A 23,803-nucleotide genomic window follows, 5' to 3' on the forward strand; every position below is an offset into this window, starting at 1 on the left:
CTGCATAAACATACACTGAGTACACGAAACATTAAGGACACTGAGTACACGAAACATTAAGGACACTGAGTTCACGAAACATTAAGGACACTGAGTTCACGAAACATTAAGGACACTGAGTTCACAAAACATTAAGGACACTGAGTTCACAAAACATTAAGGACACTGAGTTCACAAAACATTAAGGACACTGAGTTCACAAAATATTAAGGACACTGAGTTCACGAAACATTAAGGACACTGAGTTCACGAAACATTAAGGACACTGAGTTCACAAAATATTAAGGACACTGAGTTCACGAAACATTAAGGACACTGAGTTCACGAAACATTAAGGACACTGAGTTCACAAAACATTAAGGACACTGAGTTCACAAAGCACTTTCCATGACATAGACTGACCAGGTGAATCCAGGTGAAAGCTATTATCACTTATCGATGTCACTTGTTAAATCCACTTCAATCAGTGTAGATGTAGGGGAGAAGACAGGTTGAAGAAGCCTTGAGACAATAGAGACATGGATTGTGTATGTGTGCCATTCAGAAAAAGTCCATATGCACATATTTCTCTGAAATGTTATGCACAGATTTGTTTACATTTATGTTAGTGAGCATTTTTCCTTTGCTAACATAATCCATCCACCTGACAGGTGTGGCATATCAAGAAGCTGATTAAACAGCATGATCATTACACAGGTGCACATTGTGCTGGGGACAATAAAAGGCCACTCTTAAATAGTGCTGGGCGAAATGGCCAAAATATTATTTCACGGTATTTAATAAATATATATATATATTTTTTGAATAATAAAAGTTGTACATTTGCTTTATGAGTAGTGAGTGATCCCAGGGTGCTTTATGAGTAGTGAGTGATCCCAGGGTGCTTTATGAGTAGTGAGTGATCCCAGGGTGCTTTATGAGTAGTGAGTGATCCCAGGGTGCTTTATGAGTAGTGAGTGATCCCAGGGTGCTTTATGAGTAGTGAGTGATCCCAGGATCCCAGGGTGCTTTATGAGTAGTGAGTGATCCCAGGGTGCTTTATGAGTAGTGAGTGATCCCAGGGTGCTTTATGAGTAGTGAGTGATCCCAGGGGCTTTATGAGTAGTGAGTGATCCCAGGGGCTTTATGAGTAGTGAGTGATCCCAGGGGCTTTATGAGTAGTGAGTGATCCCAGGGTGCTTTATGAGTAGTGAGTGATCCCAGGGGGCTTTATGAGTAGTTAGTGATCCCAGGGGCTTTATGAGTAGTTAGTGATCCCAGGGTGCTTTATGAGTAGTGAGTGATCCCAGGGTGCTTTATGAGTAGTGAGTGATCCCAGGGGGCTTTATGAGTAGTGAGTGATCCCAGGGGGCTTTATGAGTAGTGAGTGATCCCAGGGGGCTTTATGAGTAGTGAGTGATCCCAGGGTGCTTTATGAGTAGTGAGTGATCCGAGGGGGCTTTATGAGTAGTGAGTGACCCTAGGGTGGCAACACACACATTCTAAGTGATTTGAGTCTTTGAGTCTTTCTCCATTCTGATTGTTTTATACTGTTTAATTCAACCTCAACCCAAAATGATTTTTAGACATCTTGACCTTATTTTTTTACCAAATGTTGCGGTTGCGATTTGACTTGCGCTTTAGAGCAAAACACTTGGGAGAACTTTCAGAATCATGGAAATAGATTGTTTATTCTAATAGTTAGAATATAATAGTCGGCACTTTGAATACAGTGTTGTTTGACATGACAACTAATGGAAATGCAAGGGAGGAGTTATTGTGACAGGGTAGGAAAGAAAGTGTTGTGAAGTGTTCCCTAGGGGATACTATAATCTTTGGCTACATTGTAGTGATGGTCATTCCGGCTCTTTTCTGTGAGCTGGCTCGTTTGGCTCCCAAACGTCTCTTTTTAAAAACATTTTTTTTGTAGTTTTTCAAACAGTTTGCGATCGTTTGACTATGATTGGTGTTAAAACAATTCTAATTAAATTATTAAATTAAATCATACTCTACCTTAACCACAATGTATTGAAAAATGCATTGGTTTTATGAAAAATAATGCTATTAAACATTTGCATTTATTAAAGTATAACTTTTTTAATGTATAAAACAAAGTGCATATAAATGTAACAATTCAAAACTAATACAATCTGAACATAATAATAGAATATAGCACCACATCAAAGAAAAATAAATATCAATGTGCAAAACTGCAGCATCCCACTTAAAACATTAAACTGGTCCCTATTTTCTCTCTCTTCTTTATTGCCATGTTATAACCAGCAGCACACAGCAATGCTGACCATATTTAGCTTTTATGAGAGATTTGCATTCAGAAATACAAGCTGCCTCACTTTCAAGGGGCTGATGCGGTTTCTTCTCTCAGTAATTATTTGTCCCGTTTTCGAGAAGACCCTCTCAGAGGGAACGGATGTGGCCACTATGCAGAGTCTCCCTGTCATGACTTTAGTAATCCGTGGGTAGACAGAGGCCTTGTTCTTCCATCAGCTCAGAGGATCTGCAGACCTCCAAATAGGATCGGACCTCCATTATGGCATCTGCTGAGGGATTCCTTCGTGCCGCATCCCCAGTTGCTCTCTCGTCAAACAGCAGATGTTTGTGGCACTACTGCTGGTGCTTCTGCTCCATCTGATCCCTCTACTTCCTGTTGCCCTGGTGCCTGAGCCAGGCTGTCCCTCCCTGCTGCTGAGGTTATTCTTTGAAGAGCCTGATCAATCGCTCTGGCATCATTGAAGGCTAACTTCTTAAACCTGGGGTCAAGTGCAGCAGTTTCTGATAGCACGTGATTATATTCCATTCTGTGGAACTTTCTGTCCATTGATGAGCATAGGGTGTCCATCAACTCTGTCACATGTCCTGTGGTTACATTTGCTTCTCTCTGGCGGCTGGCTGTGATTCGCTGCAGACCCTCACATAGGAGTATAATTTTTGAGGCTGTCACATAGCTGAAAAGAGAGAACAGTAACTTATTAGTTCAGGTTCATGTTTTGTCTACTGATACTACATTCTCATCTACTGCTCATATACATATATAATGTATAATATTAAATAATGATGTAGTAATAACTGCTTACTGTACCTCTCTCCACTGATGTCCACAGTGACCTGCTCAAAGGGTTCCAGGACTCTGCACACCTCCTCCACCACCTCCCATTCCTCTTGGGTCAGAGCATCAACAGGTGCAATGAAAATGGACAGGGTAGAGATTATGGCATCCTTTGACTCAAGAAACCACTTCAACATATAAAATATTGAATTCCACCTTGTAGTGCAGTCTTGTGCAGACTTTAGTTCTTCAGCACCTACTGTGCTCCTGTGGAAGTATTCTACAGCTACTTTCACTTTGTCCACAGTGGGCTTCATCACCTTCAGAGCATCTCTTACAATTAGGTTGATTGTGTGGGCAAGACATGGATGATGGGACCATATAAACATTTTCATGGCTTTGGATATGTTAGCTGCATTGTCGCTAACACAACAGACCACTTTTCCATTTACTTGCCATTCTCTGGCCACTCTGGCCTCTGCCAAGTTCTCTGAGGTGTGTCTGTCACTGAACTCAAAGCAGTCCAGAAGACAGCTAGACATCGAAAAATCTTCAATGAAGTGACATGTAACCGACATGTAAGAAGTGGTTACCCTTGATGTCCAGCAGTCAGTGGTAAGGAAAACTGCAGTAACTTTTTGGACTCTTTCCCACACTGAAGCCTGTGTGCTCTCATACAGTTGTGGAATAGGTGATTTGAAAGGGTTTTCCTGCTTGGTGTACATTGGATTTAGACCATTGCTCTAATTTCTACAACCTCTGTCCTCCACGATCGAAAATGGCTGGAAATCGGTGGCAATCATTTTAGCCAATGCAATATCAATTTGGCCTTGTTTTGCTACAGACATTGGCATAAACTGGTCCATAGAAGACTGCATTGTTGTGGGTCGCGGAGTAGGCCTACTTGACTGAGTGGATACATCTCCACGTGTGGAGGTTCTGGCTCCACCACTATCACTAGCAGGCCCGCTAGTTTCTCGAAGCTCTGCTACAGCTAGCTTCACAGTTGGGTGTACAGTTCGCATATGCCGGTGTAGGTTGTGCGTAGAACCGGCTTTATATGAGATTTGGTTTTGGCAAATTCTACACTGTGCTCTAACATTGGCTACATTATTAAAATGCATTCAAATGCTGCTGTGCTTCCGACTCATTTTCCAGCTGTTGTTTCCACAGCTGTCCTTCCTCTCTCTCCTGGGCTGCTAAGTGTGTGACTGTGAGTGAGCCCTCCCTCATGCATCTTTGGTTCATTGGTTGACACTGCTTGTCTGATTGACAGGAACAACAGGTGAGGCTGTTAGTGTGAGCAGACAGTCAGAACAAATGTGTGCGCTTGATCATTTAGGCCTATATTATTTTATTTACCTTTCGTTCTTTGAATTAGTTAACTGTATTCATTTAAATCTTTTGATTATTCAAATCTGAATTATTTTATATTTTTATAAATAGATTTGGTTCTTCTGATATGCGAGCCGGCTCCCAACAATCACCTACTTAGAGCCGACTTGTTCGCAAACGACCCATCACTACTACATTGAATGTTTCTCTTAGCTCCTTGATTTAGAAGATACTGTTACACAAACAACATGCTGATTCAGGTCTACACCATCACTGGTATTATCAGGCTGTACAGCTTGCTCTGACTCAATATATTTATTAGCTAGTTAGCGATTAGCATTAGCGGCTAACCAAATTTAGGCCCAACTTGCTAAGAAAAGACAAACTAGCTGTTTGCCGATGTAAGAAAGACAAACTAATAGTGTAATTATAGAACATTTATATTAAAACTTCTTAGGGATCAAATCCCGATAACGGGATCGATTTGACAACATCCGGTGAAATGGCAGAGCGCCAAATTCATATTAAATTATTAGAAATATTTAACTTTCATACAATCACAAGTGTAATACACCAAATTAAAGCTTTACTTCTTCTTAATCCAGCCACCGTGTCAGATTTGAAAAATACTTTACGGCAAACCATGCTGTTATCTGAGGACAGCACCCCATCAAACAAACACAGACAATCATATTTCATCCGCCAGGCGCGACACACAACTCAGAAATAACGATATAATTCATGCCTTACCTTTGAGGAGCTTCTTCTGTTGGCACTCCAATATGTCCCTTAAACATCACAAATGGTCCTTTTGTTCGATTAATTTCGTCGTTATATATCCAAAATGTCCATTTATTTGGCGCGTTTGATCCAGAAAAACACCGGTTCCAACTCGCGCAACATGACTACAAAATATCTAATAAGTTACCTGTAATCTTTGTCCAAACATTTCAAACAACTTTCCTAATACAACTTTAGGTATTTTTTTACGTAAATAATTGATCAAATTTAAGACGGGATAAACTGTGTTCAATAACAGATAAAAACAAAGTGGAGCTTTCAGGTCATGTGCCCCTAAAAAACAGTACACTAGACTCGACCCTCATTCTGAACAGCCCTACATCTTCATTACACATAGGAAAAACATCAACCAATTTCTTAAAGACTGTTGACATCCAGTGGAAGCGATAGGAACTGCAAGCAAGTGCCTTAGAAATCTAGATCCCCCCCCATAGAAAAGTAATTGAAAAGAGAGTGACCTCAAAAAAAAAACATTTTCCTGGATGGTTTGTCCTCGGGGTTTCGCCTGCCAAATAAGTTCTGTTATACTCACAGACATCATTCAAACAGTTTTAGAAACTTCTATCCAAATCTACTAATATTGTGCATATCCTAGCTTCTGGGTCTGAGTAGTAGGCAGTTTACTTTGGGCGCGCTTTTCATCCGGACGTGAAAATACCACCTCCTAGCCTAGAGACGTTAAGAAGCAAAGTGAAAACAGCATCGTTGTAATCAACATTGTTGCATGTGCTGCATTGACCATGCAGACTGAAAGGAACTGTCTCGTGGTTGAGCAGCAATAAATGCGCTCCTTGAGTCACAGGAGGCAGAGCTAGGTCTGTGTGGAAAGCGGCATGGAGAGAGAGCGGAGAGAGATGACTCAAGTAGTAAAGTGAACTATAAAAATGTACGTTACACACGAGATATCACATTTAACAAAGCAAACATTCAAATACCGGTATAGAAGGTAAAGTAAAAACCCAAACCGGTCTGTGCATCAATACCGGTTTATTCTAAAATATCCTACTTTAAAATGTGCAATTTTGTCACACAACACTATGCCATAATTCAATTGGCATGCTAACTACAGGAATGTCCACCAGAGCTGTTGCCACATTGCTGAAAGTTAATTTCTCTAGCAACATCGTTTTAGAGAATTTGGTAGTGCGTCCAACCCGCCTCAGAACCACAGACCACCTGTAACCACGCCAGCCCAGGACCTCTACATCCGGCTTCTTCACCTGCTGGATCATCTTGAGATCAGCCACCCATACAGCTGATGAAACTGTGGGTTTGCACAAATCGGAGAATTTCTGCACAAAAGGTCAGAAACCGTCTCAGGGAGGCTCGTCTGCGTGCTCATCGTCTTGACCTGACTGCAGTTCAACTTCGTAACTTCAGTGGTCAAATGCTCACCTTTGATGTCCACTGGCACGCTGGAGAAGTGTGCTCTTCTCGGATGAATCCCAGTGTCAACTGTACCGTGTATGGTGTTGTGTGGGCGAGCTGTTTGCTGATGGCCCATTGTCATGCCATTTATCCACCGCCATCACCTGCATACTCACCAGACATGTCCCCCATTGAGCATGTTTGGGATGCTCTGGATCAATGTGTACGACAGCGAGTACCAGTTCCTGCCAATATCCAGCAACTTCACTTTTTATTTTATTTTTTATTTCACCTTTATTTAACCAGGTAGGCTAGTTGAGAACAAGTTCTCATTTGTAACTGCGACCTGGCCAAGATAAAGCATAGCAGTGTGTACAGACAACACAGAGTTACACATGGAGTAAACAATTAACAAGTCAATAACACAGTAGAAAAAAGGAGAGTCTATATACATTTTGTGCAAAAGGCATGAGGAGGTAGGCGAATAATTACAATTTTGCAGATTAACACTGGAGTGATAAATGATCAGACGGTCATGTACAGGTAGAGATATTGGTGTGCAAAAGAGCAGAAAAGTAAATAAATAAAAACAGTATGGGGATGAGGTAGGTAAAAATGGGTGGGCTATTTACCGATAGACTATGTACAGCTGCAGCGATCGGTTAGCTGCTCAGATAGCAGATGTTTGAAGTTGGTGAGGGAGATAAAAGTCTCCAACTTCAGCGATTTTTGCAATTCGTTCACACAGCCATTAAAGAGGAGTATTCCACAGGCCACAATCAACAGCCAATTATATGTGAATGATCAAAATCAAATCAAATTTATTTATATAGCCCGTCGTACATCAGCTGATATCTCAAAGTGCTGTACAGAAACCCAGCCTAAAACCCCAAACAGCAAGCAATGCAGGTGTAGAAGCACGGTGGCTTGGAAAAACTCCCTAGAAAGGCCAAAACCTAGGAAGAAACCTAAAGAGGAACCAGGCTATGAGGGGTGGCCAGTCCTCTTCTGGCTGTGCCGGGTGGAGATTATAACAGAACATGGCCAAGATGTTCAAATGTTCATAAATGACCAGCATGGTCAAATAATAGGTCTGGGACAGGCAGCACGTCCGGTGAACAGGTCAGGATTCCATAGCCGCAGGCAGAACATTTGAAACTGGAGCAGCAGCACGGCCAGGTGGACTGGGGACAGCAAGGAGATGTGTTGTGCTGCATGAGGCAAATGGTGGTCACACCAGATACAGACTGATCTTCTGATCCACACCCCTACCTTTTAAGATATCTGTGACCAACAGATGCATATCTGTATTCCCATTCATGGGAAATCCATAGATTAGGGCCTAATGAATATATTTCAATTGACTGATTACTGTAACTCAGTAAAATCTTTGAGGTTGTTGCATGTTCCATTTATATTTTTGTTCAGTGTAGGTGCCAGGCTCACTGGTTTGTCTCAAGCACTGTAACGCTGCTTGGTTTTTCCACACTCAACAGTCTCCTGTGTCGATCAAGAATGGTCCACCACCAAAAGGAAATCCAGCCAACTTGACACAACACTGGGATTGGAGTCAACGTGGGCCAGCATCCCTGTGGAAAGTTTTCGACTCCTTGTAGAGTCCATTCCTCAACAAATTGAGGCTGTCCTGAGGGCAAAAGGGGGTTTAACTAGTAGGAAGGTGTTCCTAATGTTTGGTATAGTCAGTTTATATTAGGAACTTTGATTGATACTGCTCCAATGTCTGGCCAGACCATACATCATATGCATATTAATTAATCTATACTGGGAAAGTTACGATGGGGGCACCAGATTTTCTTAATATTATTCACTGTGTTCTGTGTGTCCACTCGAATGGCAGTGGATTCGCTCTAATTGTGCACTCATTCATTATTTAGAGCTCCTCTGTTTGCTATTGTGAGTTTAGTGTAATAGATTGTCAAAGACAAATGGAATCGCAATTGATCGACTTTCTCTGAGTAGAATGATATTTAGGAAGTAATTAATAATATTTTCATAATAGGTGTTCACTGATTTGGGGGTCAGTCAAGAAAGTTAGACCTAAGTATGTGCTGTGTGTATGTGTGGTTGTTGCCTACGTGTTGCTAACCTAATGTTGGGTTGTGGTATTATAAGTATATAGGATATGTTCAAATGGCGAACCATTCAAAAACTCCGCAGGAGTCCGGATGACCTCCCGCTTTGCACTGTACGTGAGACAGTCTCTGATGTCAACTGTTTATTGTCACTAAAAGAAGCCATTTTCCCCATGAAATCAGTGTTATTAAGGAACTTCTGACCTGGAAAGTTGACACTGTATTTTCATTCTGTAATCCTGTTTGCATTGGGAATGTCCTGTTTTTGAGGTTAAATGTATGTTAAACAGAGCCTTCATGTGGACTACACATAATGCATCGGTAATATCATTTTTGTAACTAGAAAGGCCTAAGTCTTTAAACTATTTTGTTAGAGGTCTAAACACTGGGCTACACTTGACTATATTACTGTGTACTTTTCCATGATATGGTTTGATTGTTGTTCTTTCGTAACATCCATCGTTTCGATCATATTGTAGGCTAAATACTGTCCTTATCTATATTTGGCCACATATAAGCCATATTATGAAGTTACCATATAGACCTAGTGCTCTTTAAACATATTAATGTTTAATGTATGATTGATAGGCTTTGGTCCCACTCTTTGCCAATTAGTCACCTGCCCTAAAATGGCCCCCGGTGGCTTGGTGCAGCGTGTTGTCGTTCTCTGTGACCATTAACCCTTTGTGTGTACTTTTACCACTGCACTTGTGGAAGGTGAGGGTTATGTGGGAGTTGAGCTGGGGTGGGGGGCGAGCAACACAATATCTGTACGGTAAAATAATCTGGGGAAAATAGAAGATATAACTTTGACTTTTCCACCATAAGGCCCAGTCCTGTCACCACTGTAACACAACCTTGCGCAGAAACACCACCTGTCTGGGGAGCTGCGCACTGTGAGTGGAGTGCTGAAAGATTTGTTTTTAGAAGAAATGCGCACAGATATGAAAGTTGGTCAAATTTACTCCAAAGTCTTCTAAAGTTTAAAACTTTGTCTTCGTGTTTCTTGGCTATTTACATTGTTTTGTTGACACGGTAGGTTGATTTTCAAAGTTTGAGTTTGCTTCCACTGCTAGCAAAGATACATCATTGGCCTCTACTAGTGAGATTGTCACAGGCACAAATGAGGATTAGAGAGGCCTCATTACCCCTTAAAGGTGCAGCTGAATTTGTTTTTCTCATCTGTGATATTTTGGAGAAAAGACAAAGGTCACAGAATATTAAATTGAGTAATATATCACATTACTTCTTACTAGTAATGCATTTCTTGTTTTAGAAGCATTTCTAAGCGTGCTCATCTGTTTTTGTTGTAATTATGGCAAAAAAACTATTTTGTTTGGTAAATAATCTGAGTGGCTGGTAGTTTCTGGCCAAAGATAGTTTCTGGCCCTGGTGGTGTTGATGAGTAGAAGTCTCATGCTGTGTCATGGTAGTAGAAATCTCATGCTGTGTCATGGTAGTAGAAATCTCATGCTGTGTCATGGTAGTAGAAATCTCATGCTGTGTCATGGTAGTTGAAGTCTCATGCTGTGTCATGATAGTAGAAGTCTCATGCTGTGTCATGGGAGTAGAAGTCTTATGGTAGTAGAAGTCTCATGTTGTGTCATGGTAGTAGAAGTCTCATGCTGTATCATGGTAGTAGAAGTCTCATGCTGTATCATGGTAGTAGAAGTGTCATGCTGTGTCATGGTAGTAGAAGTCTCATGCTGTTTCATGGGAGTAGAAGTCTCATGCTGTGTCATGGTAGTAGAAGTCTCATGGTAGTAGAGGTCTCATGGTATTAGAAGTATCATGCTGTGTCATGGGAGTAGAAGTCTCATGCTGTGTCATGGTAGTAGAAGTCTCATGGTAGTAGAAGTCTCATGCTGTGTCATGGTAGTAGAAGTCTCATGCTGTGTCATGGGAGTAGACGTCTCATGGTAGTAGAAGTCTCATGTTGTGTCATGGTAGTAGAAGTCTCATGCTGTATCATGGTAGTAGAAGTCTCATGCTGTGTCATGGTTGTAAAAGTCTCGTGCTGTGTCATGGTTGTAAAAGTCTCGTGCTGTGTCATGGTAGTAGAAGTCTCATGCTGTGTCATGGTTGTAAAAGTCCCGTGCTGTGTCATGGGAGTAGAAGTCTCATGCTGTGTCATGGTAGTAGGAGTCTCATGGTATTAGAAGTCTCATGCTGTGTCATGGTAGTAGAAGTCTCATGCTGTGTCATGGTAGTAGAAGTCTCATTCTGTGTCATGGGAGTAGAAGTCTCATGGTATTAGAAGTCTCATGCTGTGTCATGGTATTGAGTATTGCTCACTATCTGGGCCGTGATATTGACTGGCTCTTCCAATCTCGTGTTATAGGGTTGAGTAGAGCTGCATTCTGCATTACGGTGTTGAGTCAAGCTTCTAGCTCTTCTGCCGTTCATCGTTGTAAAAACAATCTGCCTCATAGTTGTGGTTCTGTAAAGTGGTTACTCGTTGACATTGGGTCTTTCTTTGCCAAGGTTTGCATAGCAAAGGCTAGCTCAGGCCATCTTTTAGCCATATTCCCACAAATATGTGTTCATTTTTCTGAGGATGCATCTTTCCCTCATACAGCCCACACCCAGTCTGTATTTATCAGCGTGATTCCCTTTTCATCTGAGGATGTTTTTATGCAGTAACACTAATTATGCAGTTCCACTGGCTTAGTGGTCAAATTCTGTAAACCTAGGCTGGATCATCTTTTTAAAGGTCATTGTATTTGGTAGAAATCCTTCCAGAAGTTCTACACTTCAGCTGAATCTAGTAATAAATGGTTTGGCTGTTGAACACGTTGATGGTCTGGCTTTTTTATGGCGGTTTTGGAGCAGTGGCTTCTTCCTTGCTGAGCAGCCTTTCAGGTTATGTCGATATAGGACTCGTTTTACTGTGGATATAGATACTTTTGTACCTGTTTCCTCCAGCATCTTCACAAGGTCCTTTGCTGTTGTTCTGGGATTGATTTACACTTTTTGCACCATAGTACGTTCATCTCTAGGATTCAGAATGCATCTCTTCCTGAGCGGTATGAAGGCTGCGTGGTCCCATGGTCCCATGGTGTTTATACTTGCGTACTATTGTTTGTACAGATGAACGTGGTACCTTCAGGCGCTTGGAATTTGCTCCCAAGGATGAACCAGACTTGTGGAGGTCAACTTTTTTTCCTGAGGTCTTGGCTAATTTCTTTTGATTTTCCCATGATGTAAAGCAAAGAGGCACTGAATTTGAAGGTAAGCCTGGAAATACATCCACAGGTACACCTCCAATTCACTGAAATTATGTCAATTAGCCTATCAGAAGCTTCTAAAGCCATGACATAATTTTGGGGAATTTTCCAAGCTGTTTAAAGGCACAGTCAACTTAGTGTATGTAAACTTCTGACCCACTGAAATTGTGATACAGTGAAATAATCTGTCTTTGTTGTTGGAAAAGTTACTTGTGTCATGCACAAAGTCGATGTCCTAACCGACTTGCCAAAACTATAGTTTGTTAACAAGAAATTTGTGGAGTTTTAATGACTCCAATCTAAGTGTATGTAAACTTCTGACTTCAACTGTGTATACAGTGGGGCAAAAAAGTATTTAGTCAGCCACCAATTGTGCAAGTTCTCCCACTTAAAAAGATGAGAGAGGCCTGTAATTTTCATCATAGGTACACTTCAACTATGACAGACAAAATGAGAGAGAAAAATCTAGAAAATCACATTGTAGGATTTTTAATGAATTTATTTGCAAATTATGGTGGAAAATAAGTATTTGGTCACCTACAAACGAGCAAGATTTCTGGCTCTCACAGACCTGTAACTTCTTCTTTAAGAGGCTCCTCTGTCCTCCACTCGTTACCTGTATGAATGGCACCTGTTTGAACTTGTTATCAGTATAAAAGACACCTGTCCACAACCTCGAACAGTCACACTCCAAACTCCACTATGGCCAAGACCAAAGAGCTGTCAAAGGACACCAGAAACAAAATTGTAGACCTGCACCAGGCTGGGAAGACTGAATCTGCAATAGGTAAGCAGCTTGGTTTGAAGAAATCAACTGTGGGAGCAATTATTAGGAAATGGAAGACATACAAGACCACTGATAATCTCCCTCGATCTGGGGCTCCACGCAAGATCTCATCCCGTGGGGTCAAAATGATCACAAGAACGGTGAGCAAAAATCCCAGAACCACACGGGGGGACCTAGTGAATGACCTGCAGAGAGCTGGGACCAAAGTAACAAAGCCTACCATCAGTAACACACTACGCCGCCAGGGACTCAAATCCTGCAGTGCCAGACTTGTCCCCCTGCTTAAGCCAGTACATGTCCAGGCCCGTCTGAAGTTTACTAGAGAGCATTTGGATGATCCAGAAGAAGATTGGGAGAATGTCATATGGTCAGATGAAACCAAAATATAACTTTTTGGTAAAAACTCAACTCGTCATGTTTGGAGGACAAAGAATGCTGAGTTGCATCCAAAGAACACCATACCTACTGTGAAGCATGGGGGTGGAAACATCATGCTTTGGGGCTGTTTTTCTGCAAAGGGACCAGGATGACTGATCCGTGTAAAGGAAAGAATGAATGGGGCCATGTATTGTAAGATTTTGAGTGAAAACCTCCTTCCATCAACAAGGGCATTGAAGATGAAACGTGGCTGGGTCTTTCAGCATGACAATGATCCCAAACACACCGCCCGGGCAACGAAGGAGTGGCTTCGTAAGAAGTATTTCAAGGTCCTGGAGTGGCCTAGCCAGTCTCCAGATCTCAACCCCAAAGAAAATCTTTGGAGGGAGTTGAAAGTCCGTGTTGCCCAGCAACAGCCCCAAAACATTACTGCTCTAGAGGAGATCTGCATGGAGGAATGGGCCAAAATACCAGCAACAGTATGTGAAAACCTTGTGAAGACTTACAGAAAACGTTTGACCTCTGTCATTGCCAACAAAGGGTATATAACAAAGTATTGAGATAAACTTTTGTTATTGACCAAATACTTATTTTCCACCATAATTTGCAAATAAATTCATTCAAAATCCTACAATGTGATTTTCTGGATTTTTTTTCTTCTCAATTTGTCTGTCATAGTTGAAGTGTAGCTGTGATGAAAATTACAGGCCTCTCTCATCTTTTTAAGTGGGAGAACTTGCACAATTGGTGGCTGACTAAATACTTTTTTGCCCCACTGTATATACCTCAGGCGTACAATGTATTAGCATAGCCTATGTGTATGTTACGTTTGCTATGACATGCTGTGGCTGTGGTTTTTGAGTGTCTTATTGCCTATTGGGCCACATATTTCATTATAGTGATTATGTTCCCCATACTCTATATAATATATATGTGTGTATGTAAACTTCCGACTTCAACTGTATATAGGTAGGAGCTACCGAATGTGATTTTGGACTAAACGGTTCTGGGGAACTACGGTAAGCTTCATAATGTAAAATAATGAGACAGGTCAAATGAAGATCGCAATCTGCTTCATCTTCTAACACATTGCACAAGTTGACTCCAGGTATTTACTTAAAGAGTTGCTACAAATATTAAAATGTATTTAAAAACTTTAAATAAATACTTTCAACGGTATTGATGGTATTGAAAAACTCTATCCTGTGGCTTTTTCCAAATTCCCCGGTATACAGTATATATGGGATAGCGCCCAAGTCTAACACTTACGCCACTAAACATACCACCAGGGGTCTATTCACAGTCCCCAGTAAGACTAGCTGTTGCCATTGGCGTTGGCTAATGGGGATCCTAATAAATCTAAGCTTCAATGGATGTTTCTCAAATATTTTTAGCAAACACATATTATCACGTTTTACATTTGTATCTATAGAGCATCCATGTAATCTTATTGATTGTGAGCTAAAAGGCAAAACTGATCCTACTCTGTCATGTTTGATACATACAGCCCCATATGTGTTTTGGAGGAGTTTAGCACCCAGTCTTTCAGACACCTCTGGTGTATTCACTTTGCTGCAAGTGGTGATGGAGAGCTCTGTCAAAACAGCTTACATTATTCAGCTTGCCTCCTTACCTCATTGCTCATGATTTGTAAGTGTGTTTATATTCACATCAGTACAGTATTGAGATTGTCACCCTTCTTTGTCTCCCCTCTATCCCTCCTTCCTCCATCCCTCCATCTCTGCCTCGGCTTTATTTTCACTCTGAGGTGGTGGTGGAGGAAACGCTACCCTTGCGGTGGGGATGCTACCCCTGCGGTGAAGATGCTACTCTTGAGGTGGAGATGCTACTCTTGCGGTGTATATGCTACTCTTGAGGTGGAGATGCTACTCTTGAGGTGGAGATGCTACTCTTGAGGTGGGGGATTCTACTCTTGAGGTGGAGATGCTACTCTTGAGGTGGAGATGCTACTCTTGAGGTGGAGATGCTACTCTTGAGGTGGAGATGCTACTCTTGAGGTGGAGATGCTACTCTTGCGCTGGAGATGCTACTCTTGAGGTGGGGGCTTGAGGTGGGGGATTCTACTCTTGAGGTGGAGATGGCAGTGTATATGCTACTCTTGAGGTGGGGATGCTACTCTTGAGGTGGAGATGCTACTCTTGAGGTGGGGATGCTACTCTTGAGGTGGAGATGCTACTCTTGAGGTGGAGATGCTACTCTTGAGGTGGAGATGCTACTCTTGAGGTGGAGATGCTACTCTTGCGGTGGAGATGCTTCTGAGGTGGGGGATTCTCTTGAGGTGGAGATGCTACTCTTGAGGTGGATATGCTACTCTTGAGGTGGGGGCTGCTACTCTTCAGGTGGGGGCTGCTACTCTTGAGGTGGGGGCTGCTACTCTTGAGGTGGGGGATGCTACTCTTGAGGTGGAGATGCTACTCTTGAGGTGGGGGATGCTACTCTTGGAGGTGCTACTCTTGATGTGGGGGATGCTACTCTTGAGGTGGGGGACTCTTGCGGTGGAGATGCTACTCTTGAGGTGGAGATTCTACTCTTGAGGTGGAGATGCTACTCTTGAGGTGGAGATTCTACTCTTGAGGTGGAGGATGCTACTCTTGTGGTGGAGGATGCTACTCGTGCGGTGGAGGATGCTATCTTGAGGTGAGGATGACTCTTGAGGTGGGGGATGCTACTCTTGAGGTGGAGATGCTACTCTTGAGGTGGAGATGCTACTCTTGAGGTGAAGATGCTACTCTTGAGGTGGAGGATGCTACTCGTGCGGTGGAGGATGCTAATCTTGAGGTGGAGGATGCTACTCTTGAGGTGGAGGATGCTACTCTTGAGGTGGAGATGCTACTCTGGAGGTGGAGATGCTACTCTTGCGGGAGTGGAGGTGCTACTCTTGAGGTGGAGATGCTACTCTTGAGGTGGAGATGCTACTCTGGAGGTGGAGATGCTACTCTGAGGTGGAGATGCTACTCTTGTGGGGATGCTACTCTTGTGGTGGAGAACTCTTGAGGTGGGGGATGCTACTCTTGAGGTGGGGGATGCTACTCTTGAGGTGGAGGATGCTACTCTTGCGGTGGGGATGCTACTCTTGCGGTGGAGGATGCTACTCTTGTGGTAGAAATGCTACTCTTGCGGTGGAGGATGCTACTCTTGTGGTAGAAATGCTACTCGTGCAGTGGAGGATGCTACTCTTGAGGTGGAGATGCTACTCCTGCGGTGGAGGATGCTACTCTTGTGGTGGAGATGCTACTCTTGCGGTGGAGGATTCTACTCTTGTGGTAGAAATGCTACTCGTGCGGTGGAGGATGCTACTCTTGAGGTGGAGATGCTACTCTTGCGGTGGAGGATGCTACTCTTGTGGTGGAGATGCTACTCTTGCGGTGGAGGATGCTACTCTTGTGGTAGAAATGCTACTTGTGCGGTGGAGGATGCTACTCTTGTGGTAGAAATGCTACTCGTGCGGTGGAGGATGCTACTCTTGAGGTGGAGATGCTACTCTCGTGGTTGTGATGCTACTCTTTCAGTGACATGCTTAAGTGAAGTAGATACACTGTGCACTATGTAATCAAATGTAACTCTTTGTCGTGTAATCCGTTGGGTCATTTTCTAAGCCCCCAGGCAGACGAAGACACTGGAGTTCACCTCTCCACTGTGTCAACCGAAGACTCCATGATAATGGCAGTATAGATACAGGCCGTTTTACTGACAAAATGTCAACACAGCCTACATAAAGTGGCCTCTTACCTTCTTACCCTGTTTTTTGTCTTTATTTGGAGGACGAAGATTTGGCCTTTGAATGTTTGCTTCATGTGAGTGGAGGTCCATGGTATTGAGGGTTAGGCCATCAGAAACATGTTTACAAAATGTGGATCTGGGTTTTGAGTCACCTCGGCCTAACACGTCAATTACTGCGTTCTGAAGGTATCGAATCACCTGAAGTCTTTGATTTTATCAGGAGAAAGACAACTCTCACACTGTTGCTGAAAAGGTTTCTAGCAAACGTGACTTGCCTGTGGGATTTTGGCAACTGGTGGCCTGTGACACTGTTCTGCGTTGACTATAACATTTTGGGCAAGAAATAAGACTCGTTACGTCAAACAATTTGCACCTGGAAATGTACTACCTTCTTCTCTGACACACACACACACACACACACACACACACAAGATGGCGTAGCAGTCAGACGTCTTGTCGTGTCGTGTCCCTTGTATATATCGTTTTTTTAAACATATTTTTCTTCGCATATCTTTTAAAACATTTTGCTAAACCTCAACATCTAAATACTCTCCTGCAACCCGCCTCACCCAATGTAGCGTGGATCTGCTTTTTTTTCTAAAGTATTTATATTTACTTCGGATCCGGAACCCCTCAACTGAAGCTAGCCAGCTAACTACCAGCTATCAGTCAGCAAAGCATTGCTAGCGGTCATCAGCTAACCGGTCATCAGCTAACCTTTAGCTCGGAAAGCTCTCGCCAGTTCGAACAACGAGACTCTAACCAGAGCATAACGGACCTATTATTTTTATCCCCGGATTCCCACCGCAAACGGAACATTTTCAGCTGGATCTTCAACTAGCTAACCGCAACCCCGGATGATTACTCCTGGCTAGCGTTTCCATCCACTTAGCTTGAAGCTAGCCCGGCCAGAGCTGCTGTGCTACCACTGAAGCATACTCCTGGGCTACAATATCCGGACCCACGACCGGTCTATCGATGTCACCGCATGAAGAGGCATAAACAGACTCACCCCATCGCGATGTCCCCCAAAGGCTAACTTTCTAGCCCTTGCTATCGGCTTGCTTGCTAATTCGGCCTGCTAACTTCTAGCTTGTTTAGCCCCGGTCCGTTAACTGCTAGCTTGTTTAGCCCCGGCCTACTAACTGTTAGCATGTTAGCACAGGCCTGCTAACTGTCTGAATCGCCGCGTCCCCAGCCAGCCCAACCACTCACTGGACCCATATTTACTTTAAATCTCTTTTCGATTTTTAATTAGATTATACCTTCCGGTAACCTGCCTCACCCAATGTGATACGGAATCGCTATTATTTTTAATTTTTAGAACACATTCAAGAACCTCCAGAAGCTAACCAGCTAACTAGCTACAAGATATTTAGTCATTGTTAGCCACTGCTAGCGGCTTTTACCTTCTGCATAGCCAGCCAGTTTTTTTAACCTGGATAATACTCGCCAGTCTAGCTTCCCTGCCCCATCCACCGCTGCCCCCTGGACACTGATCACTTGGCTACATAGCTGATGCATGCTGGACTGTCCATTAATCACGGTACTCCATTCTGCTTGTTTATGTTTTATCTGTCGGCCCCAGCCACACTCAGGCGCTGTGTGTAGTTAATCCGACCCTCCCGTTGCCTAGTCAACGCCATTTTACCTGCTGTTGTTGTGCTAGCTGATTAGCTGTTGTTGTCTCACCTACTGTTTTAGCTAGCTCTCCCAATTCTACACCTGTGATTACTGTATGCCTCGCTGTATGTCTCTCTCAAATGTCAATATGCCTTGTATACTGTTGTTCAGGTTAGTTATCATTGTTTTAGTTTACAATGGAGCCCCTAGTTCCACTCTTCATACCCCTGATACCTCCTTTGTCCCACCTCCCACACATGCGGTAACCTCACCCATTACAACCAGCATGTCCAGAGATACAACCTCTCTTATCATCACCCAGTGCCTGGGCTTACCTCCGCTGTACCCGCGCCCCACCATACCCCTGTCTGCGCATTATGCCCTGAATATATTCTACCATGCCCAGAAATCTGCTCCTTTTATTCTCTGTCCCCAACGCTCTAGGCGACCAGTTTTGATAGCCTTTATCCGCAACCTCATACTACTCCTCCTCTGTTCCGCGGGTGATATGGAGGTAAACCCAGGCCCTGCATGTCCCCAGGCACCCTCATTTGTTGACTTCTGTGATCGAAAAAACCTTGGTTTCATGCATGTCAACATCAGAAGCCTCCTCCCTAAGTTTGTTTTACTCACTGCTTTAGCACACTCTGCTAACCCTGATGTCCTTGCCGTGTCTGAATCCTGGCTCAGGAAGGCCACCAAAAATTCTGAGATTTCCATACCCAACTATAACATTTTCCGTCAAGATAGAACTGCCAAAGGGGGATGAGTTGCAGTCTACTGCAGAGATAGCCTGCAAAGTAATGTCATACTTTCCAGGTCCATACCCAAACAGCTCGAACTACTAATTTTAAAAATGACTCTCTCCAGAAATAAGTCTCTCACTGTTGCCGCCTGCTACCGACCCCCCTCAGCTCCCAGCTGTGCCCTGGACACCATTTGTGAATTGATCATCTAGCTTCAGAGTTTGTTCTGTTAGGTGACCTAAACTGGGATATGCTTAACACCCCGGCAGTCCTACAATCTAAGCTAGATGCCCTCAATCTCACACAAATCATCAAGGAACCCACCAGGTACAACCCTAAATCTGTAAACAAGTGCACCCTCATAGACGTCATCCTGACCAACTGGCCCTCTAAATACACCTCCGCTGTCTTCAACCAGGATCTCAGCGATCACTGCCTAATTGCCTGTATCCGCTACGGAGCCGCAGTCAAACGACCACCCCTCATCACTGTCAAACGCTCCCTAAAACACTTCTGTGAGCAGGCCTTTCTAATCGACCTGGCCCGGGTATCCTGGAAGGACATTGACCTCATCCCGTCAGTTGAGGATGCCTGGTCATTCTTTAAAAGTAACTTCCTCACCATTTTAGATAAGCATGCTCCGTTCAAAAAATGCAGAACTAAGAACAGATATAGCCCTTGGTTCACTCCAGACCTGACTGCCCTCGACCAGCACAAAAACATCCTGTGGCGGACTGCAATAGCATCGAATAATCCCCGCGATATGCAACTTTTCAGGGAAGTTAGAAACCAATACACGCAGTCAGTCAGGAAAGCTAAGGCCAGCTTCTTCAGGCAGAAATTTGCATCCTGTAGCTCCAACTCCAAAATGTTCTGGGACACTGTGAAGTCCATGGAGAACAAGAGCACCCCCTCCCAGCTGCCCACTGCACTGAGGCTAGGTAACACGGTCACCACCGATAAATCCATGATTATCGAAAACTTCAACAAGCATTTCTCAACGGCTGGCCATGCCTTCCGCCTGGCTACTCCAACCTCGGCCAACAGCTCCGCCCCCCGCAGCTACTCGCCCAAGCCTCTCCAGGTTCTCCTTTAGCCAAATCCAGAAAGCAGATGTTATGAAAGAGCTGCAAAACCTGGACCCGTACAAATCAGCTGGGCTTGACAATCTGGACCCTCTATTTCTGAAACTATCCGCCGCCATTGTCGCAACCCCTATTACCAGCCTGTTCAACCTTTCTTTCATATCGTCTGAGATCCCCAAGGTTTGGAAAGCTGCCGCAGTCATCCCCCTCTTCAAAGGGGGAGACACCCTGGACCCAAACAGACCTATATCCATCCTGCCCTGCCTATCTAAGGTCTTCGAAAGCCAAGTCAACAAACAGGTCACTGACCATCTCGAATCCCACCGTACCTTCTCCGCTGTCGATAAAAGACAGTACTGTGCAGCCGTCTTCATCGACCTTGCCAAGGCTTTCGACTCTGTCAATCACCATATTCTTATCGGCAGACTCAGTAGCCTCGGTTTTTCTGATGACTGCCGTGCATGGTTCACCAACTACTTTGCAGACAGAGTTCAGTGTGTCAAATCGGAGGGCATGCTGTCCGGTCCTCTGGCAGTCTCTATGGGGTGCCACAGGGTTCAACTCGGGCCGACTCTTTTCTCTGTATATATCAATGATGTTGCTCTTGCTGCGGGTGATTCCCTGATCCACCTCTACGCAGACGACACCATTCTATATACTTCCGGCCCGTCCTTGGACACTGTGCTATCTAACCTCCAAACGAGCTTCAATGCCATACAACACTCCTTCCGTGGCCTCCAACTGCTCTTAAACGCTAGTAAAACCAAATGCATGCTTTTCAACCGTTCGCTGCCTCCACCCGCACGCCTGACTAGCATCACCACCCTGGATGGTTCCGACCTTGAATATGTGGACATCTATAAGTACCTAGGTGTCTGGCTAGACTGTAAACTCTCCTTCCAGACTCATATCAAACATCTCCAATCTAAAATCAAATCTAGGGTCGGCTTTCTATTCCGCAACAAAGCCTCCTTCACTCACGCCGCCAAACTTACCCTAGTAAAACGGACTATCCTACCGATGGCGATGTCATCTACAAAATAGCTTCCAACTCTCTACTCAGCAAACTGGATGCAGTTTATCACAGTGCCATCCGTTTTGTCACTAAAGCACATTATACCACCCACCACTGCGACCTGTATGCTCTAGTCGGCTGGCCCTCGCTACATATTCGTCGCCAGACCCACTGGCTCCAGGTCATCTACAAGTCCATGCTAGGTAAAGCTCCACCTTATCTCAGTTCACTGGTCACGATGGCAACACCCACCCGTAGCACGCGCCCCAGCAGGTGTATCTCACTGATCATCCCTAAAGCCAACACCTCATTTGGCCGCCTTTCGTTCCAGTTCTCTGCTGCCTGTGACTGGAACGAATTGCAAAAATCGCTGAAGTTGGAGACTTTTATCTCCCTCACCAACTTCAAACATCTGCTATCTGAGCAGCTAACCGATCGCTGCAGCTGTACATAGTCTATCGGTAAATGGCCCACCCATTTTTACCTACCTCATCCCCATACTGTTTTTATTTATTTACTTTTCTGCTCTTTTGCACACCAATATCTCTACCTGTACATGACCATCTGATCATTTATCACTCCAGTGTTAATCTGCAAAATTGTAATTATTCGCCTACCTCCTCATGCCTTTTGCACACAATGTATATAGACTCTCTTTTTTTCTACTGTGTTTTTGACTTGTTAATTGTTTACTCCATGTGTAACTCTGTGTTGTCTGTTCACACTGCTATGCTTTATCTTGGCCAGGTCGCAGTTGCAAATGAGAACTTGTTCTCAACTAGCCTACCTGGTTAAATAAAGGTGAAATAAATACAAATAAATAAAATAAACACACACACACACACAAACACCAGTGGCATAGCCAGAACTATAGGTAAAGCAGCGAATTGCTGCAATTTTACACATTTTACCATGGGGCAATGACAAAAAAGTTGTAGTTTTATAGCTAATCTCATGCTATTCTACACATTCTGCTATTAGGCTGATAGAACATTTAGCTGTTTTAAAGCTAATTGAAGCTATAAATATACGTCTGTTGACTGAATAAAGCTCTGGATTATGTCTGCTAAATGATCAAATGAAATATGCAGTGGCATGGTGCATATAGCCATAGAAGCACAGTGACATATGCCTCAATGTAGTCATATTTGTGACTTATTGGTGGTGTGGCTTTCAGTTAGTTCTTTTTGGCAACCCATCTCGTGAGATTGAATGTTATTCCAGTTCACCTGTTCTCATGTATTTAATAAAATATGAAAAACCCAGTGCACTGCTTGGTATGCATTCCATCCTATGGTGTTTGCATGTTTAGTTAAAAATACAAGTAATGTCCTCTTTGGAACACAGACAAATGAAGAGCATAAAAAAATATAGCTCCCATGCCTACACCCCTGACACACACACACAACCTTTGATACTCTTGTCTGTTTGTGCTACAAGCTTGGCACACCTGATTTGGGGCGTTTCTCTCATTCTTTTTTATTTCTTTAATATATTTTAGAATAAGGCTGTAACGTAACAAAATGTGGAAAAAGTCAAGGGTTCTGAATACTTTCCGAAGGCAGTGTATATACAGGAGCCACAATGCAGCCATCGGAGGTCATAAGACAGATCACATACTGACTAATCCACCAGAGGTCATAGGACAGATCAAATACTGACTAATCCACCAGAGGTCATAGGACAGATCACATACTGACTAATCCACCAGAGGTCATAGGACAGATCACATACTGACTAATCCACCAGAGTTCATAGGACAGATCACATACTGACTAATCCACCAGAGGTCATAAAACAGATCACATACTGACTAATCAACCAGAGGTCATAGGACAGATCACATACTGACTAATCCACCAGAGGTCATAAAACAGGTCACATACTGACTAATCCATCTGAGTTCATAAAACAGATCACATACTGACTAATCCACCAGAGGTCATAGGACAGATCACATACTGACTAATCCATCTGAGTTCATAAAACAGATCACATACTGACTAATCAACCAGAGGTCATAAAACAGGTCACATACTGACTAATCCACCAGAGGTCATAAAACAGGTCACATACTGACTAATCCACCAGAGGTCATAAAACAGGTCACATACTGACTAATCCACCAGAGGTCATAGGACAGATCACATACTGACTAATCCACCAGTGGTCATAAAACAGGTCACATACTGACTAATCCACCAGAGGTCATAGGACAGATCACATACTGACTAATCCACCAGAGGTCATTGGACAGGTCACATACTGACTAATCTACCTGAGGTCATAGGACAGATCACATACTGACTAATCCACCAGAGGTCATTGGACAGGTCACATACTGACTAATCTACCAGAGGTCATAGACCGATCACATACTGACTAATCTACCAGAGGTCATAGACCGATCACATACTGACTAATCTACCAGAGGTCATTGGACAGGTCACATACTGACTAATCCACCAGAGGTCATAGGACAGGTCACATACTGACTAATCCCGCTGTGTGCTTTTCAGGTCAATGGTCACAAAAGTTCATTTCTCTCTCTCTCTCTC

The 23,803-nt window shown here is 43.4% G+C and overlaps 1 protein-coding gene across 3 annotated transcripts in view; it reads left to right on the forward strand.

Moving 5' to 3' along the window:
- The window catches only part of LOC112246240 (vitamin D3 receptor B-like), a 101,904-nt gene that overhangs the window by 31,402 nt on the left and 46,699 nt on the right, over positions 1–23,803 (forward strand). The gene's annotated exons all lie outside the window — the stretch shown is intronic.

This window comes from Oncorhynchus tshawytscha, linkage group LG07, assembly GCF_018296145.1.
Source record: "Oncorhynchus tshawytscha isolate Ot180627B linkage group LG07, Otsh_v2.0, whole genome shotgun sequence".
NCBI classification, from domain to species: domain Eukaryota; kingdom Metazoa; phylum Chordata; class Actinopteri; order Salmoniformes; family Salmonidae; genus Oncorhynchus; species Oncorhynchus tshawytscha.